Genomic DNA, 17,090 nt, shown 5'->3' on the forward strand with positions numbered 1-17,090 from the left:
AGGTGGAATCTAAGTGATCGGCAGGACGCGCTGTGAGCCCCGCGTCCTCCTACGCCGCCATCTTCCGGAACCTCCTACTTGTCATTTTAAAGATGAGGAAGTTGAGGCACACGGAGGTCAGGTAAGCTGGTCAAGGTCACCCAGCTATAAAGTAAACTGAGATCTGGGCCCAGAAAATCTAGCTCTACTACTGTGCTTCTTAGACAAAAGGAGAGATGGCTAAATGTACAATTATAATGCGATGTGATGAGTATTCACTAGAACTACTGGGAGCTTTTGACATTATTGAGGGGCAAGGCCCAAAGCTTTTTCAAATTTCCAATCCTGTTAATGCCACTGTAGTATATAACTTCTCCCCATAAAATGCTGTAAAGTACAACTAAGATTTTTAAGTGATGCTTCCAGATTCTTAATAAAAGATTAAAGTAATTTATAAAGCTATTTTCTGGCTAAGAACCATCCCTTTCTTGGACTGCTTCACTCACTCATCATTTCCATCACAAGCTGATAGCTTTTCTTTGGGCAGCCCATTCTTCACAAAGGGAAAAAATAGTTTTTATAACAAGGAGAGGCCAACCAAACTGGGCTGGGCTCGGAAGGCCTGGAGGTGGGTGGTGGCTGGGCTTACTCATTGTCTCAGCTATTCCTCTTCTGTGGGGACCTCATAGCTGGCTGGAATCGAGTTTGTGCCTTGGGAAAATGACAAATCACATTAAGTTGTGGACCTCTGGGATCCTTTGGGAACCGTTAACCACAAATCTTACATCTTAGAATGCTGAGGGGGTATATTACTAGAGTCTCAGGTGATGGGAGAGCACAGACTGGGCCACAGACTAACTCTGCTTGGAAAAGACAAGGAGAGCTTCAAGGGGTAGATGAAGTTGAGTAGGGCTTGAAAGATGCATTGACATTCATCAGGCAGTAAGGTGAAGGTGTTGTAAGAAAGGAAGAGTTTGTTTCAAGGATCTGAGGGAGGGCTCAGCTGTCTAGGCCTTCTAGAATCATTCCATCCCAAAACACTAAATGTCTTGTGGGGTGGAATCAAAGTGGGACTTTTTCTACTTCGTATGATATTGTAATAAAAAGTTATATCTTCCCTCTTGAGTGTTCTCTCTCTCTCAAGCTTTATTGAGGTATAATTGGCATACAATAAACAGCACATAATTAAGTTCACAAATTTTATGAGTCTTAAACATATTTATGAAGCTGTTGCCACAATCAAGATAGCGAACATACCTGTCACCCCCAGAAGTTCCCTGTGATCCTTTGTACTCCCTCCTTCCCACCCTTTCTTGCCTCTTCACTCTTTAACTCTTGAGACCACGGATCTGTTCCCTGCCACTATAGATTGGTTTGCATTTTCTAAAATTTTATATAATGGAATCATACAAAATGTACTCTTTTTTTTTACACATAATTCTTTCACTTTCTTTCACCTAGCATAATTATTTTGAGATTCATCCATATTGTTGTACGTATAGTAGTTCATTCTTTTTTACTGTTGAGTAATACTCCATTGTATGGATGTACCACCATTTGTTTCTCCATGCTGCTAATAATGCGCTTGTGGGTTGTTTCAGTTTGGGGCTATTATAGGTAAAGTTGCTATAAGCATTCTTATACAAGTCTTTTATGGTCTTGTTCTGTCTTTTCATTTGGGTAAATATCTTGGAATATGGCAGGAAATAGGTTTACTTAAAAAAAAAACCTGCCAGTTTTTCTAAATGGTTGAACCATGGAAGGTTCAGTTGTTCCATGTCCTCGCCAACACTTGTATGGCCATCTTTGAATTTTAGACATTTTAATAGACTTTTAGTGGTACCTCATTGTGGTTTTAAATTTGCATTTCTTTGATGACTAATTATGTTGAGCATCTTCTCATGTAGTATTTATTTTCCAACTGTTTTCTTTGTTGAAGTGTCAGCTCGAATCATTAACCCATTTAAAAAACTGGTTGTTTGCATTGTTGAGTTTCTAGATCTGTTGTGTATTCCGGACACAAACCTTTTATCAGATGTATGTTTTTTTACAAAGAGTTTCTCCAAGTATATGGCTTGCTATTTTATTCTCTTAGCAGTGTCTTTCATAGAGCAAAATGTTAATTTTGATGAAATTCAATTTATCAACTTGTTTTCTTGTATGGACTGTGCGTTTAGTGCCACGTCTGAGAAATATTTGCTTAACCCAAGTTCAGGAAAGTCTTTTATGTTTTCTCTTAGAACTTTTAGGTTTTTTTTTTTATTGAGATATAGCTCGCCTACTCTTTAAAAGTGCACATTTCAGTGGTTTTTAGAATATTCACAAAGTTATGCAACCATCACCACTATCTAATTCCAGAACATTTACATCACCCCCTCAAAAAACCTTGTACCCATGAAGCAGTCATTCCCCATTTCTCCCTCCTCCCAGACCCTGGCAACTGCTAATCTACTTTCTATATCTATGGATTTGTCTATTCTGGACATTTCATATACACCGAATCACACAATATGTGGCCCTCTGTGTTAGACTTCTTCATTTACCATAATGCTTTCAAGGTTGTCCAGGTGGTAGCATATATAAGTACTTTAACCCATTTTATGGCTGAATAATATCCTGTTGTATAGATATACTGTATTTAGTTTATGTATTCACGAATTGATGGATGTTTGGATTCTTTCCACTTATTGACTCTTATGAATAATGTTCGTATGAACATTTGTGTATGAGGTTTTCTATGGACATATGTTTTAGGTTCTTTTGGATGTATAACCAAGGGGTGGAATTTCCGGGTCATATGGTAACTCTGTGTTTAAACTTCCTGAGGAACTGCTGGAATGTTTTCCAAGGCAGCTGCACTATTTTACACTCGTATCATCAATGCATGAGAGTTCCAATTTCTCCACATCCTCTCCAATACTTGTTATTGTTCATGTTCCTTTTTTTTTAAGTTTATTTATTTGTTTTGAGAGAGAGAGAGAGCACTCATGTGAGTGGGGGAGGGGCAGAGAAGGAGAGGAAGAGAATCCCAAGCAGGCTCTGTGCTATCAGTGCAGAGACTGACATGGGGCTTGATCCTAGGAACCATGAGACCATGACCTGAGCCGAAACCAAGAGCCATATGCTTAACTGACTGAGTGCCCCTCATGTTCTTCTTTTTCTTTTTTTTAGATATAGTCATCCTGATGGGATATGACATCCTAGTATGCCATTTTGGTTTTGATTTGTATTTTCTTAATGAGTAATGAAGTTGAACATCTTTTCATGTATATATTGAGTATATTTTTTTCTTTGGAGAAATGTCTATTCAGATTCTTTTCCCATTTTTAATTGGGTTATTGTTTTTTTATTGTTGAGTTGTAACAGTTCTTTAAATATTCTGGATACTAGTCTCTTATTGGATTGTCTTTTCGCCTAGTGGGGAAGGTTCGAGTACTCCCTACTAAGTATGATATTAGCAGTAGATTTGTAGCTATTTTTTTCTTTTTAAAAGATTAAAAAAATTTTTTTAAGTAATCTTTATACCAAACATGGGGCTTGAGCTCACAACCCTGAGATCAAGAGTCACATGCTCCACTGACTGAGCCAGCCAGGCACCCTGTTTTTTTTAAAAAATATTCTTTATCAAGTTGAGAAAATTCCCCTCTCGTCCTAGCTTACTAAGCGTTTTCATTATGAGTTGGTGTTGGATTTGTCAAATGCTTTTTCTGTATATATTGATATGATGTGATTTTTCTTTTTTAGCCTGTTAATGTAATGGATTACCTTAATTGATTTTTAAATGTTGAACCATGCTTGTATACCTGAGATAAATCCCACTTGGTCGTGGTGTATATATTTTTTTACACATTGTTGGATTCGATTTGCTAATATTTTGCTGGGGATATGGTTCAAAGTTTTTAGTTTTGATGAAGTACAATTGATATATATTTTCTTTATTTTGCTTGTATGCATTTCTTTTTTTTTTTTACATTTATTTATTTTTTGAGAGATGGAGAGAGACAGAGCACAAGTTGGGTAGGGGCAGAGAGAGAAGGAGACAGAGAATCCAAAGCAGGATCCAGCCTCTGAGCTGTCAGCACAGAGCCCGACGTGGGGCTCAAACTCACAAACTGTGAGATCATGACCTGAGCTGAAGTCGGATGCCTAACCGACTGAGCCACCCAGGCCGCCTGTATGCATCTCCTTTTAAGCAAAACACACAAATCATAAAGTATTCTCATTAAGGACAACATATTCTAAAACCCTAAATCTCAATTTCATGTTATGGCCATTTAAAGGGTGGAATTGACATGGGGGAAAGGGAGACAGTGAGGGTGACTGCTTACTTGGACTTTAGACTTCAAAGTATGGTTGAATGATAGCCACTGACCTTGAGCATTGAACACCTTAGTCCAGGACACTGGGTTGTTCAGGAACTCCTCTAATCATGAGACTTTAGTAGCTTTCCTCCAGAAGGGATGGAGACATAGCTGCCAATAGGAAGTTACTGTCTGGGCAGGGGTGTTGCCTTAGGGGTGACTAAGAGTGAGGATAAAGGGTCAGGATGAGCAAGAGCCTGAGTCAGATTGAGCATCCCAGCTGGGTTCTCTGGGAACCAGACACTGAGTGAAATTAAGAGTACAGAAGGGAATTAACATCTGTGAAAGGAAAAGGCAGGATGCAGGATTGGCTGGAAGGAGGTCTCAGCCCATCATGAGGACCTGCTAAAACCTCTGCCAGTCCCAGGGGGGCGCTCTGGGGCAGCGCTGCTCGTTAGAGCAGCTCCGCGCTGGTAGAAAAGGGCTGGACCTGTGTACCACCATCTTGCTCAGCCATTGGCTGGGACCATCCCTGAAAAGAGTAACTGTGACTCAAAAGCTGAGGGGTCCCTGAAGGAACTAATTGCTGGAGGCAACGAGAACCAACACTTTTGGTGGCAGGGTAACGAGTCCTTTATTGAAAGGGCGATATAAGCAGTAAATATCCATGTATGCCATACAGACAGATCTGAGGTTCAAATCCCAGCGATGTGTGACCAGAGGCAACTACTCTGACTCAAGTTTCCTCATCTGCAAGATGGAGAAAGGGCCTTCCCTATGGGGTTGTGGGAGGATTAAGTGATGTGAGGGTGAACGTAGTGCCTAATATAGTACAGGCACTCAATAAGGTTTCTCCCTTTCCCCTGGGTGGAAACTAGCCAAGGGAACATCTTGTTCCACGAGCCAGTTCCCACCCTGCTCTTTATAAACTTTGTTTTTTTCTCACTTTCCACTAGGGGATCAAGCCCCTATGGCAGTTTCCTGACCCTCTGGGTGTGCTGCCTCTGTGTCCCAGGGCCCAACTTGTTCCTCTCCAGCCTTTCGCAGCCTGGAAACTCAAAGACCTCCATGGTTGTTTGGCCCTCCCATGCGGGGACCACTGGATGATGTTGGTATGAGGCGGGGTAATGCTTCCTGGAATGCACCAGAAGCGAGCACATTGCACCAGCTGCCTGTGAGTGCGTTTCACTGAGGATTCCTGTAAGCGGAAACCATCGTGTTCCTCTTTCTAAGTGCCTCGTTAAAAGCCTGAGGACAGATCCCTCCTCCATCACTTAATGTCTCCACCTGGGAGGTGAGGCAGTGCCTGAATGAGAAGGAGAAAGGTTTGGTCTGTCCAGTTCACTATCCTTCTTTGGGGTGCTCTGACTATTGGGATGCAGGTTTCCATGGTCCAGTTACTTTCTGTATGCCTGTAACTGGGCCCAATTTACTGGGGAGTCTCAACTCTTTGGTGTATAAACAGAGCAGTTTTATTTCTTCCAGTAACTGCCCCCGGCTACACTGTGCCAGATCTCTCTTTCCTGCTGGGGAGCAGCTCCCTTAACGACGTCTTGGTCTGGTTCCATAACTTTCCAGCCACTTTCGGTTACTACAACAGCCTCGTTCCGGTAATTAAGACTCAATCTTTTACATTTTTAAAACTTACATTACAAACTTGATTCAAAGCTCTTCTCCTCCCCTCCCCTCCAGCATTAGCTAGTGCTGGGCTCTGGCCATTTGGGGCAGCGGAGGGGAACTGAGGACTGGCTTGAAGGCACCCCATTCACCTCCTCTTGGAGGCCTTAGCATCTCAGTTTGAGGCTGAGAGGATAGATGGGAGGAAGAGACTTCTTTGTATGACTTATGGGGATGGGGGAGGTGTCTCATGTCCTTTACCTCTTCCTGGTTCTTTCCGGTTTTGTTATGCTGGAGAGTTTGCCTGGTCCCCTCCATCACTGAGGACGACCTTTCCCCCCTGACGCCACAGTCTCCCAGCTGTACCTCCCTTTGGCCTCACCAGAGCTACAGTCTTCCAGTGACTCCATTCTCTGGCTTACGCATCCAACTGTGAATTCAGCAGCAACCTGGGCAAATCTTTGGCTCCTGCCCTTGAGCTGATTTCTGTGCATCTCCACATGGAGCCACAGGGCCTGCTGGAGTGATTGTGGCCTTCAAGGGTCACACAGACCTGGGATGGGAGAGCTACCCCCCATCTTCCCGGTCATGCTGCACCGAGCCCCTTCAAGCCCTGCTGGGTGGGGTACTGCCGTGGGTCTCTTGCTTTCAGAATCTCCAGGTCTGCAAAGGGTCCAAGTCTTTGCATTCGAATATAATTCTAGATCTCAGGTAGAGATGCCAAACAGTCTGCTTTTCATTCCCACTGTGGGGGTGTGGAACAAACAGGCCGGTCAGCTGTAGTCCTAGGCTTTCGAGACAATGATCTGTGCCTGTGAGGCATCATGGGGTTCATACATTCTCTTTTCCTTTGCATCAGGGTGGAAAAGCACCCCATTTCTTCTCCATGGTGGGGGGAGAGGACAGGCCTGCCTTACCATCTCCCCTCCTATCAGTCCTTTTCATGCCCTGACTGGAGGTGGGCTAGGCTCTGGTTGATTCCAAGGTTTCCTGCCTCCATATGCTCTGTGTGGAGGTGGCTGTGTCCATCTGCTGGTGACTTGGTGGTAGCTCTTGGGGGGGTGACCGGCTCCTCTCCTGATCTTTAGGCTTTGGCTTCAAGTCTATAATGGGAAAACACGCAAGGATTTGCTCAGCAGTATACCAGAATACCTTGTCTCTTGTCCTCTACACCATGTTGAAGTTGTTCTTCCCTCCTGGAAGGATTCCTTGATTACATCCCATCAGACTGAAATTCTCCTTTACTGCGCCCTCCCCCACCCCCTCCCCAGCTCAGCTCTCAGGCTCTTCGTGTGTGGTTAGTTCACACACATGAGAGCAAGTGAGGTTTAATTCATGTCTTGACCAGTTTTTATGTGTTATAAGGGTAGCTGGTGTTTATTGAACTCTTGCCACATGCCATCTACTGTCCTAAGCACGTCATCTCATCCGGTCCTCATCTCATCCGGTCCTCATGCCCCAATCCAGGGAGCTAGGTGCCATTATTATGCCCATTTTACAGATGAGAACACTCAGCAGGGATAAAAGCGTGAAGTAGCTTCTCTAACATTTATAGCCACAAATGATATAAACAAGCAGTCTAAATCCCAAGCTCAGATCCTCTACTGGTATTCCGTTCTGCCTACTTGGTTTGATCCTGTGGTCCGTCTGCCCCCTCCGACTTCCTCACCCCCAGAGCCCTAAGTGAGTACTTGCAGATCAGTGTGAAGTACTTCCCATAATGATTTTGTTTGGACTAATTTTTTCCCAGGGAGACCTGAGGTCTGGGCCGCATATCCAGGATAGTCTACCTGAGCACTTCTTTCCGTCTGGAAAATGAAAATCTCTATTGTTTGTGTGGTACATTTACTTCCATTGTCTCCTGGGTGCTTGTAACTGCTCTGAGTAGAAAGGTGTTATCATCGTTCTCTTTTTTTTTAAAGTTTATTTTTATTTACTTTGAGAGAGAGAGAGAGAGAGAGAGAGCGTGAGCGAGCTTGTGGGTGCAAGTGGGGGAGGGGCAGAGAGAGAGAGGGAGAGAGAGAATCCCAAGCAGGTTCTGTGCTGTCAGAGCAGAGCCTGATGTGGGGCTCGAACTCACGAACTGTGAGATCATAACCTGAACTGAAATCGAGAGTTGAACACTTAACTGACTGAGCCACCCAGGTGCCCCTCACCATTCTCTTTTTATGGGTGAGGAAACTGAGGCACAGAGGCGAGATGCTTGTGTGAGGTTATGCAGCTTGTGTGCATGGGGCCTGGGACCTGGAACCAAATCTTCTGTGTCTGTTCTATCATGGCACAGGTTCATCCCCAGTGTCCTTCGCCTGGGACCCTCAAGCTCCTGTCCCTTTGCTCCCGTCTCTTCTAGCCTCCTCGCACTGGCCTCACCCACATCCTCCTGCCTCTCCCAGGGCCTGGAAGTGCCTCTTGGTGTAGGGGAACTAGGTGGGCCTTGAAGCCTTCTGACCGTGACCCCCAAGCCCCTTGAGGGGCTGCTCACTGCCTTTATCGGCCCTAGTCACCGTGGACGTTATTTATTGTCAGATAAGTGTATTTCCAAATACAACAGAAAACGAACAAATAACCTCAGTGACAGAGCTGTAAAACACCCTACCGGCTCGCTCACTTGAAGAAAAGCCTGCACAACTAATTAACCCGGGCAGGCCTCCGTGGTGTTTGGAAACAAGCTTGGAATTAATAGTGCCCTTCTCAGCTGCTGGAGCCAGCCGCTAAATCTTCATTGGGCAGTAGCAAGAGAGAGACACAGAGAGTTATAGAGACAGAGAGAGGCCAAGATGGAAGTGTAGACAGAGAAACAGGGCAAGATAAACACAGTTATCCATTTGCCTCCAGACCCATATATATCATCTTAGCTAGACTTTGGATTCTAGAAAGACAGACAGATAGACAGACTGCATTTCTTCTTAAAGTGAGAGGTAAGAAGAGAAAATAGAGGCTTTGTCTAGCTCAGAGCACATCTTGTTTCTGTACCACTAAAGTCAGAGAATCAGAGGCTTCTGGGCTGGAAGGGGCTTATGAGAGGTCGTCTGATTCAGTGGCTCTAAGATTATTTTTAGCAGCAAAACGCTTTCTTGAAATGAAGTCACCTGAAGAAGTAGCAGAGCACCCCAATGGGGTTTGTGGCCTCTAGCAGCCCCTGCCCTCCTGCCCACATGGCCGGCAGCATCCCCAGGACCCTCAGGGCTCTGGAGAGCATAGCTGGAAAACTAAAGCCACCTTGGCCTCGGTGTGGTAGGGCTCTGGAGTGTCCCTTGTCACTGGATTCAGGCTTAGCCTAATTTGGGAGTCACCAGAAGGGACAGTGTGGTAGGGAGGATCCACCTGGTAAAGGAGGTAGGCTACCCAAGCGGACCTCTACTCTCTCATTCTCGAACCTGTTGGGTCCTCGAACTCCGATGTCTACTTTCCCTAGAGACCTTTGTTGGCAGGAGTTGGGGAACTGGCTTGTTGAACTTCAGTGATGGAGTCTCAGTGGGTGAACTTCATGAATCATTACCTGACCCTGACTTTGTCTCAGGGAGGCTCTGTATAGGTCCACATCAAGTTCAGGAGGGGGAACCAAGAGTATGAGAAGGATGCCTCCCTTCTCTGGAAGAATATGGATGACTGCCAGAAGGGGACTTCCTAAGAGGCCATCCAGGTATGCCTTGTTGAGATGACTGGTGATCCACAGGGGAAATTGTACTTTGTACGTTTTTTTCCCCCTCATCGAGGAAGGAGAGGTAGTGGCCTGAGGCTGCCATCCATCTGAGTGTCTCTGTGAGGATTTGTCTGTTCTTCTCGAGGGAGGTTGCCACTTGCTTCTGGAGGCCCTGTTCTCCACATTAAGAGGGGAAAACCCCCGAGGCCAGGTGGAAAGGCCGCCCTTGGAGTTAGTAGTGGGTGGGGGAAAGGATGTAGACAGTGAGACCAGGCACTGTGTTTGGAGCTTTCCCATTTCCGATGAACCCTGAGCGCCCTTGGCTCAGGCCTAGACAACAAGGGGGCACAGTAAGGAGGAGAAAACACAAATCAGGAAGTAATGCTTTTTTTGAAGGAGAAATTATAAATTGCAATTTAATCACATAATTACTTTGACACTCTCAAGCAAGCTAATTTCTTCCCTTGCCTCATTTCATCCACTCGGTGAGATGAATCTTAATGAATAATGTCCTATGAATATTTAATTTTTGATCAATTTGAATTTTCTCTGGCATACCTGCTGGAAACATAAATCAGCTTCTATTTTACCCAGCAGAGTGAATTTGATAGTGGTCTGGGTGGATCTCTGTCCATGGCCACAGAAGTGGCTTGCCTGAAAGTCTGGTTTGCCACCATCTCAGTATCATGATTTGGACATCCCTGATGCCTTCCCTAAGCTGGGTCCTCTATGCTGGCCCCACCAGCAGATGCCTGAAGCCAGTGATTCTCCAAGCAGACAAAGTGGATCCACAGATGACTTCCCACAGGTGCTCCCTCTCATATCCTTATTTTCCCAGAGACTTAAAGAGCCTCCCTCCTGATACTGACTTTATCCTTCCTGGCCCCTGGGGACAAATGTTACCATTCAAGACACAGGTATCTGTAGAGGCAACATTAAGAGAAGTATCATTCTCAGCTGTTAGGGAAGGCATCTTTCATGAGACAATACTTGATATTTGTACAGCCCTTTATGGTTCGCAAAGTGGCTTCATGTCCATCTTTTCATGTCTTAACACATCCCCGTGTTTTAGCTCTCTTTCCTAGCTGTGAGGTGAGGAAATGGGGCTGGAGAGAGCTCTTTCTTACTTTGGTCAGGAGGGTAAGTAGAAGAACTCACACCCTGGAAGGACTCCTGAGTTAAAAACCAGGAAAATGAGTCCCAAGTGAGCTATCTATAGAAAGGGAAGTTGAGTATTTGGTACTGGGATCTGGAGGAGGAAAGAAATAGGCAAGCTGGAGGTGGGCTCAGTAATGGGTCAATGACAGTGATGGTACTTTTTGAGAAAGTAATTGTTTCAAGGGGATAGATCACATGGTTAACATGTATTTTGAATGTATACCCATATCCTGAAACTTCTGTTTTCCTGAAGCTCTCCACCCACGAAAGCAAAACATTTTAGTGCTTTAGGAAGGGCAAGAACCGCCTAGAACAAAGAAGTCATTGTTCAGCTTTAAATCTCAGAGACAACTTCCTGTTTCGAAGTCCATTAGGACCAAACACTCTTGAAGGTAAGGTTTCATAGAGAAGGAAGATACATTTTTGAATTCCCTCCCTGGTCATAGAATATGATCATAGAATTTTCTTATAAACAATAGGGTAGAGCTGGTTCAGACTCTGGTGTTATGGAAGTCACTTAGGAAGCTGAAGGGGTATGGAAGAAGAAGGGAAAGATGGAGGAGGGACAAGAGAGTCAGAATCCAGTGTCCTCATTTCCAACTCCCCTGGGCCAAAATACTGGACGTGGTCAAAACATTCCAGGGGTATGAATGAATCAAGAACATGGCATTTAATGTCTCCAGCTTTGTATTCCCCTCCATACGGCACAGGAGTTAAGGTGAAGGGAGGTGGGCATTAGATGAGACTGAAGTAGTCCTTCCGTTCTCCATGGCCTGGGCTGTTGGGCCGCAGAACTTGGAAGCTCTTATGTGCCCTGGTTGAGATGCCGAGAGAATTTGTAGTTGAGCGGAGGACTGGGGTTGAAATGAAGACTTCACAGAGCAGGGGACTTTGCAACTAGAGGAATAGGACCAGAACTGTGATCTTTAGTCGAGGGTGTTAGTGTGTCTACCTGGATGACAAGCCAGTCAGGATCAGTTGTGGCCAAGCATAGGAGCCAGACCAGATGACAAGCCCAGTGGCAGAGGTTAGTTTGATTAGAGGTTAGTTCTCCTCTCTCATTAGTACAAGATCAAGTAAATCCACCATCTACCTAGCTACCGTTAAGGAAGAGTCAGGGTGGTTGGAGGAGAAAATCTGAAAATCTGAAAGTCTGAAAGTATAAAGAGATTGAGCCATCCAAAGTGATGTTTATGTCAGCGCCAGTAATTTCCAAGATGAACTCTTTCTTTCAACCCAAGTTTCTAGAACACAGAATTTGAGACAAAACTTATATGCCAAAGTTTTACTGCCCTCAGTCCCAGGGTAGCAAAAATAAGGGAAAAAAAGAAAGTGACATGGGGAAGGAGAGAAGGCATTGCTGAGCTAGCCACAGCTTCACAAGAAATCCCTTTTGATTGTTCAGACACATGGGCCTTCTTCCAGATGGGCCATGATAAACCACCACACCTCAAAATAGTCCGTGGATGATTTGCATTTATTTGCTATTTTTTTTTATTAAAAAAATTTTTTTTAACGTTTATTTATTTTTGAGACAGAGAGAGACAGAGCATGAATGGGGGAGGGTCAGAGAGAGGGAGACACAGAATCTGAAACAGGCTCCAGGCTCTGAGCTGTCAGCACAGAGCCCGACGTGGGGCTCGAACCCACAGACCATGAGATCGTGACCTGAGCCGAAGTCGGACGCTTAACTGAGCAAGCCACCCAGGCGCCCCCATTTATTTGCTGTTTTTAACTTTTTCCTATCTTTAAATGGTCAACATTTCCCTCTACTTCACTATGAGGTTGTGCTCTCTGGTCCCTCTAGGAAGATTCTGAAGAAGTAGGAGATCCCATGCCTATGATGTGGCCCTTTGTGGCAGTCAAAAAATATGTCCACAAATGCTTTCATACTCTCCTCAGGAAGTAGAGCCTAATTCCTCTCCATATGAGTGAGGGCTGGTCTTGGTGACTTACTTCTAGCAAATGGAATAAAGTGAAAATAACAATGTGTGATTTCAGAGAGTAGGTCATAACAGATATCGTGTCTTCCTTCTTGCTCTTAAATTACTTGCTTTGGGAGAAGCCAGCTTCCATGTTGTGAGTATATTCAAGTAGTCCATTGGAGAGGCCTACTTGGTGAGGATCTAAAGCCTCTTTCCAATAGTCACAAGAGTGAGCCATCCTGGGAGTGGATCTCCAATTTACAACATGAAACTGAAGTGTGGTGAAGCCTTCAGTACTGAAATTCCTGTCAACATCTTAACTGCCATTTCAGGAGAGACCATTGCTAGACCCCCCCCAGCTAAGCCACTCCAGGTTCTTAACCCACAAAAACTGTGAGATAATACATATTTGTTGCTCTAAGTCCCTAGTTTTGAAGTAATTTGTTACAAAGCAATAAGTAAAAACATACCCTTTATCTGAGTCTCTGGAAGTGGTAAGAGGAATAAGAATCTTCACAGGTCTTATTGAATCAGACCTGGGCACTGGAGTTGCTGTGGCTCCTGCCATGGTAGGCACACTGGAGCATCTGCAGAAGCTCTCACTTTGGAGAAGGCTGAGAGTTAGGAGATGAGGCAGTGGTAGCTGTGGCTGGGACTATCTATTGAGCATGTAGCTGGATGAAAGAGGCAAATAGGGCCAAGCAAATCTGGGGAGACCCATGTACTGGGTCTGGTCCACTGAATTCCTGTTCCTTAGTTCAACTCTTCCCACTAGGGTGGAGTCTCCAGAAGCATAGCTAAGCATGTTATGGAGAAATAAAGAAGCCACAAATGTTTGCATATCTGCATGATAGTGTGAGTAGAATGCAGACAACTATTTTTGTTAAAATAATAAATTCCTGTTGCAAAAATATTAAAACAATATGGAAAATGCACAAAAGATAAAGCAAGCATCACCCAACAACCCATGATCCAGAGAGAACACTGTTATGTAACTTAATTTTTTATGCTCACTCCTTATGTTGACATTTTCCTTTGCCAATAAATATAATTATACTTATCTTTTCATCAAACATAACGGACTAGATGTTCCATGAAACTCCTCCAGGGACAGTATGCCCCAAGTGATGGAATATATATATATTTCCTCCCCCTTTAAAAATGCATAAATGTATGGCTGAGTTGGCACAAAATAAAGGGAATGTCTTAGGGATAAAAACCAAAAAAAAAAAAAAACAAAACAAAACAAAACCCAAAAAACCAACCCAACAAAACCAAACCCCATGAATCTAAAAGAGTGATGTATGTATACAGCTAGTCATTTTCTTAGAGATTATTTGGGGTTTAATAAGTAATATGGGTCATATACAAGATAAATGGGAGATAGAGCTCAGAGCCCAAGCAGGCTGGATTCTTACACAAAACTGGGATCCCAGAGGGTGAAAATCCCAGTAGGTGAACTACAAAAAACACATTCCATGGAAGAAGATAGTTGATGAAGAAACTTGCTTGTCATCCTTGACTTTAATGGAAAGGAAGAAAAAACATAAAGATAAATGTTTTCTTGGAGAAACCCAAATTCATCCAAAACCCCAAGCTGAAAATTTGAAGTGTTCTGGATTGGTGAGATACCCAGGGCTTGGAAAGAACATATTTAAAAAAAAACTTGGCCACCAAGAATTCCATAGACAAAGTTCCAAGGGACATGGGCTTCATAATCAACATTCAACAAACACATGAGGAAATGAACTACCATGAAAGAGACTCAATATAAATAACAAATGCTTCGGAGACTATAATGACCTGTACTTACTCAATATGGAATATGAAAGAAATATGTTTAATTTTTTTTACAAAATAAAACAGTATTGGAAGTATAATGAGGGAACAAAAGGCTATCAGAATAACCTAATCAGATGTAAAAGAGAAACAAATACTTCTAGAAAATAAAAATATCTAATCATTGAAATGAGCAACTGGATGGATGTGATAATAAATTAGACACAGCTGAAGAAAGACTTAGTGGTCTGGAAGTATTGCTGAAGAATGATCTAGAATACAATAGAAAGACAAAGAGATGAAAGAGATAGGAGATATAAAGGACAGAGTGAGGAGATACAACCTACATATAATTGAAATCCCAAAGAATGGCAGAGAGAATGGAAGTAATAAGAAAGATAAAGACTGAAAAGTTTCCAGTCTTGATGAGAGACTCTAGTCCCAATTTTCAACAAGCCTAGTGAATCCAAAACTGGATAAAGGAAAAGAGGCCCACATTTTGTAGAAAAGTAGAAGAATACTGAAGACAAAGAGAGGATCCTAAAAATAGAGAGAAAATATAGATTACTTACAAAGCAATGAGCATTTGGCCCACAGCTTATTTTTCAACACATCTACAGAAGTCAGAAGACTATGGAATAATAGTTTTGAAGTGCTAAGTGAAAATATTATGTAGAATTCTACTTTCATTAAAATGATCTCTTAAACATGAAGGCAAAATAAAGACAATTAAAAAATGTTTTAAAAACAAAAGTGATACAATTGACTCCCAAGACACACTCACTAAAGGAACTAAGATATATACCAGGAAGAAGAAAAACACTCCCCAGATGTTTGAAGTACAAGAATGAAAGGTGACAAAAGAAAATGGTAAGTGTATAAATAAATATTGATTATATGTAATAATCATCATCATCTAACTTGTGGGGTGAAAAAGCAAGTTAGATCTAAAATCATGGACAAATTGACCACATTTAGATAGAGATCAAAAATAGGAAAAATGAGGGGTGCCTGGGTGGCTCAGTCAGTTAAGTGTCTGACTTTGGCTCAGGTTGTGATCTTGAGGTTTGTGAGTTCAAGCCCCATGTCTGGCTCTGTGCTGACTGCTCAGAGCCTGGAGCCTGCTTTGGATTCTGTGTCTCCCTCTCTCTCTCTCCCTCCCCCTGCTTGCACTCTGTCTCTCTCTGACTCAAAAATAAACGTTAGGAAATATAGGAAAAATGAAAAATTTTCTTTCTTTTTTTTTTTTTTTTTGAGATACATAGATGTGTGGTAAAATTATGAAGGAAAGGAAAAGAATGATTAGTACAAAATTTGGGGTAGTGGGATCGGATAGGGCATGCAGGAGATTCTGAAGTTGTAGTGAATATCCTATTTTTTGGGGGGGAGCAGTTAAGAATACTATGTATATTTATTTCAACACACTGTTTTTTTAGTATTGTTGACACACAGTGTTACATTAGTTTCAGGTGTACAGCATGAATATTCTATTTCTTAAGATAGGTGTTGGATATTCGGCTGTGATTTTTTTTTATTATGGGCAGTTCTCTAAAATGTTAAATATCATATGTTAAACGTTAAATTATACATAGCTTTTGGCATAATTATAAGTGATGTTGTGATGACCATTGGTCTAACGTATCTCTTTTAATACACCTTAAGTAAATTTCTGGAAAGAAGATTTTTGAGGAAAAGGGTGAGTACAGTGAGTTTTCCTTGTAACTTATTGCCAATTTCTCCTCCTGTCCCCCATGCAAAAAGTTGCACCAATTTATACTTCTACCAGCAGTGTATAAAAGGGTCCATTTCCCCACACCCTAGAGTCACTGCTTTATGTGTATTTTTTCTAAAATGTACTCTTTTTTAAAACTTTATTTATTTATTTTGAGAGAGAGACAGAGAGCAAGCAGGGGAGAGCAGAGAGAGAGAGGGAAAGAGAGAATCCCAAGCAGTCTCCAAGCTATCAGCATAGAACCTGATGTGGGGCTCGATCCCTTGAGCTGTGAGATCACGACCTGAGCTGAAATCAAGAGTTGGATGCTTAACCTGAGCCACCCAGGCGCCCCTAAAATGTACTCTTATCATATATGATATCATATATATCATACACTCTTATCATATATCAGCATGGGGAGCTGGGTTTATTTAACGAGATTGCAATGGGATGAACCATTTATGAAGTGGGTGGTAAACTTAATCCCGTTTTACAGATAACGCATGTGAGAATCACTGGGGCTGAGAGAGACTCTTCCAGGTTCATACTGTGACCCCGTCTCTCAACTGCATGCTCAATTCAGTCATCTTTTTATTATGGCCTGCCGCCGGCAAAACTCCATTGAACCTTTGTGTTGGAAAAGTCTGATGCTTCGCATGAAAATATTTCCTAGTCCAGTCAAGCCAGAAAAGAAGGCAGGAAGAATGTGTGCTTTGTGGGGTGCTGGTGGAGACGATGGAGTAGGGGTGGAGGAGAGAAATTTTCAGCATTTCTATCCCGAAATCTGAAGAACACTCCTTTCCTTGGTCCTTGTTGCTCAAGCCCCTGATTAGAAGCTTTGTAGACAGAGGGCTGGAGCCCTATTTAATCAGCCCAGCGTCTGGCACATGGAAAGTGCTCACTAAATATTTGTTGGCTCCTGGATAAACTCTGGTTGATATTTTTGTCACAAAATGTGGAGGGAGACCTGTCCC

At 43.0% G+C, this 17,090-nt stretch overlaps 1 long non-coding RNA gene across 1 annotated transcript in view; it reads left to right on the top strand.

Moving 5' to 3' along the window:
- The first annotated feature begins 10,132 nt into the window (after nt 1-10,132).
- Nucleotides 10,133-17,090, top strand: part of LOC125912246 (uncharacterized) — a 32,843-nt gene continuing 25,885 nt past the window's right edge. Inside the window, exons 1-2 of the long non-coding RNA XR_007454646.1 lie at nt 10,133-10,348; nt 10,952-11,090. This is a non-coding gene — a long non-coding RNA (uncharacterized LOC125912246). The remainder of the gene's footprint in view (nt 10,349-10,951; nt 11,091-17,090) is intronic.

This window comes from Panthera uncia (assembly GCF_023721935.1).
Source record: "Panthera uncia isolate 11264 chromosome C1 unlocalized genomic scaffold, Puncia_PCG_1.0 HiC_scaffold_4, whole genome shotgun sequence".
NCBI classification, from domain to species: domain Eukaryota; kingdom Metazoa; phylum Chordata; class Mammalia; order Carnivora; family Felidae; genus Panthera; species Panthera uncia.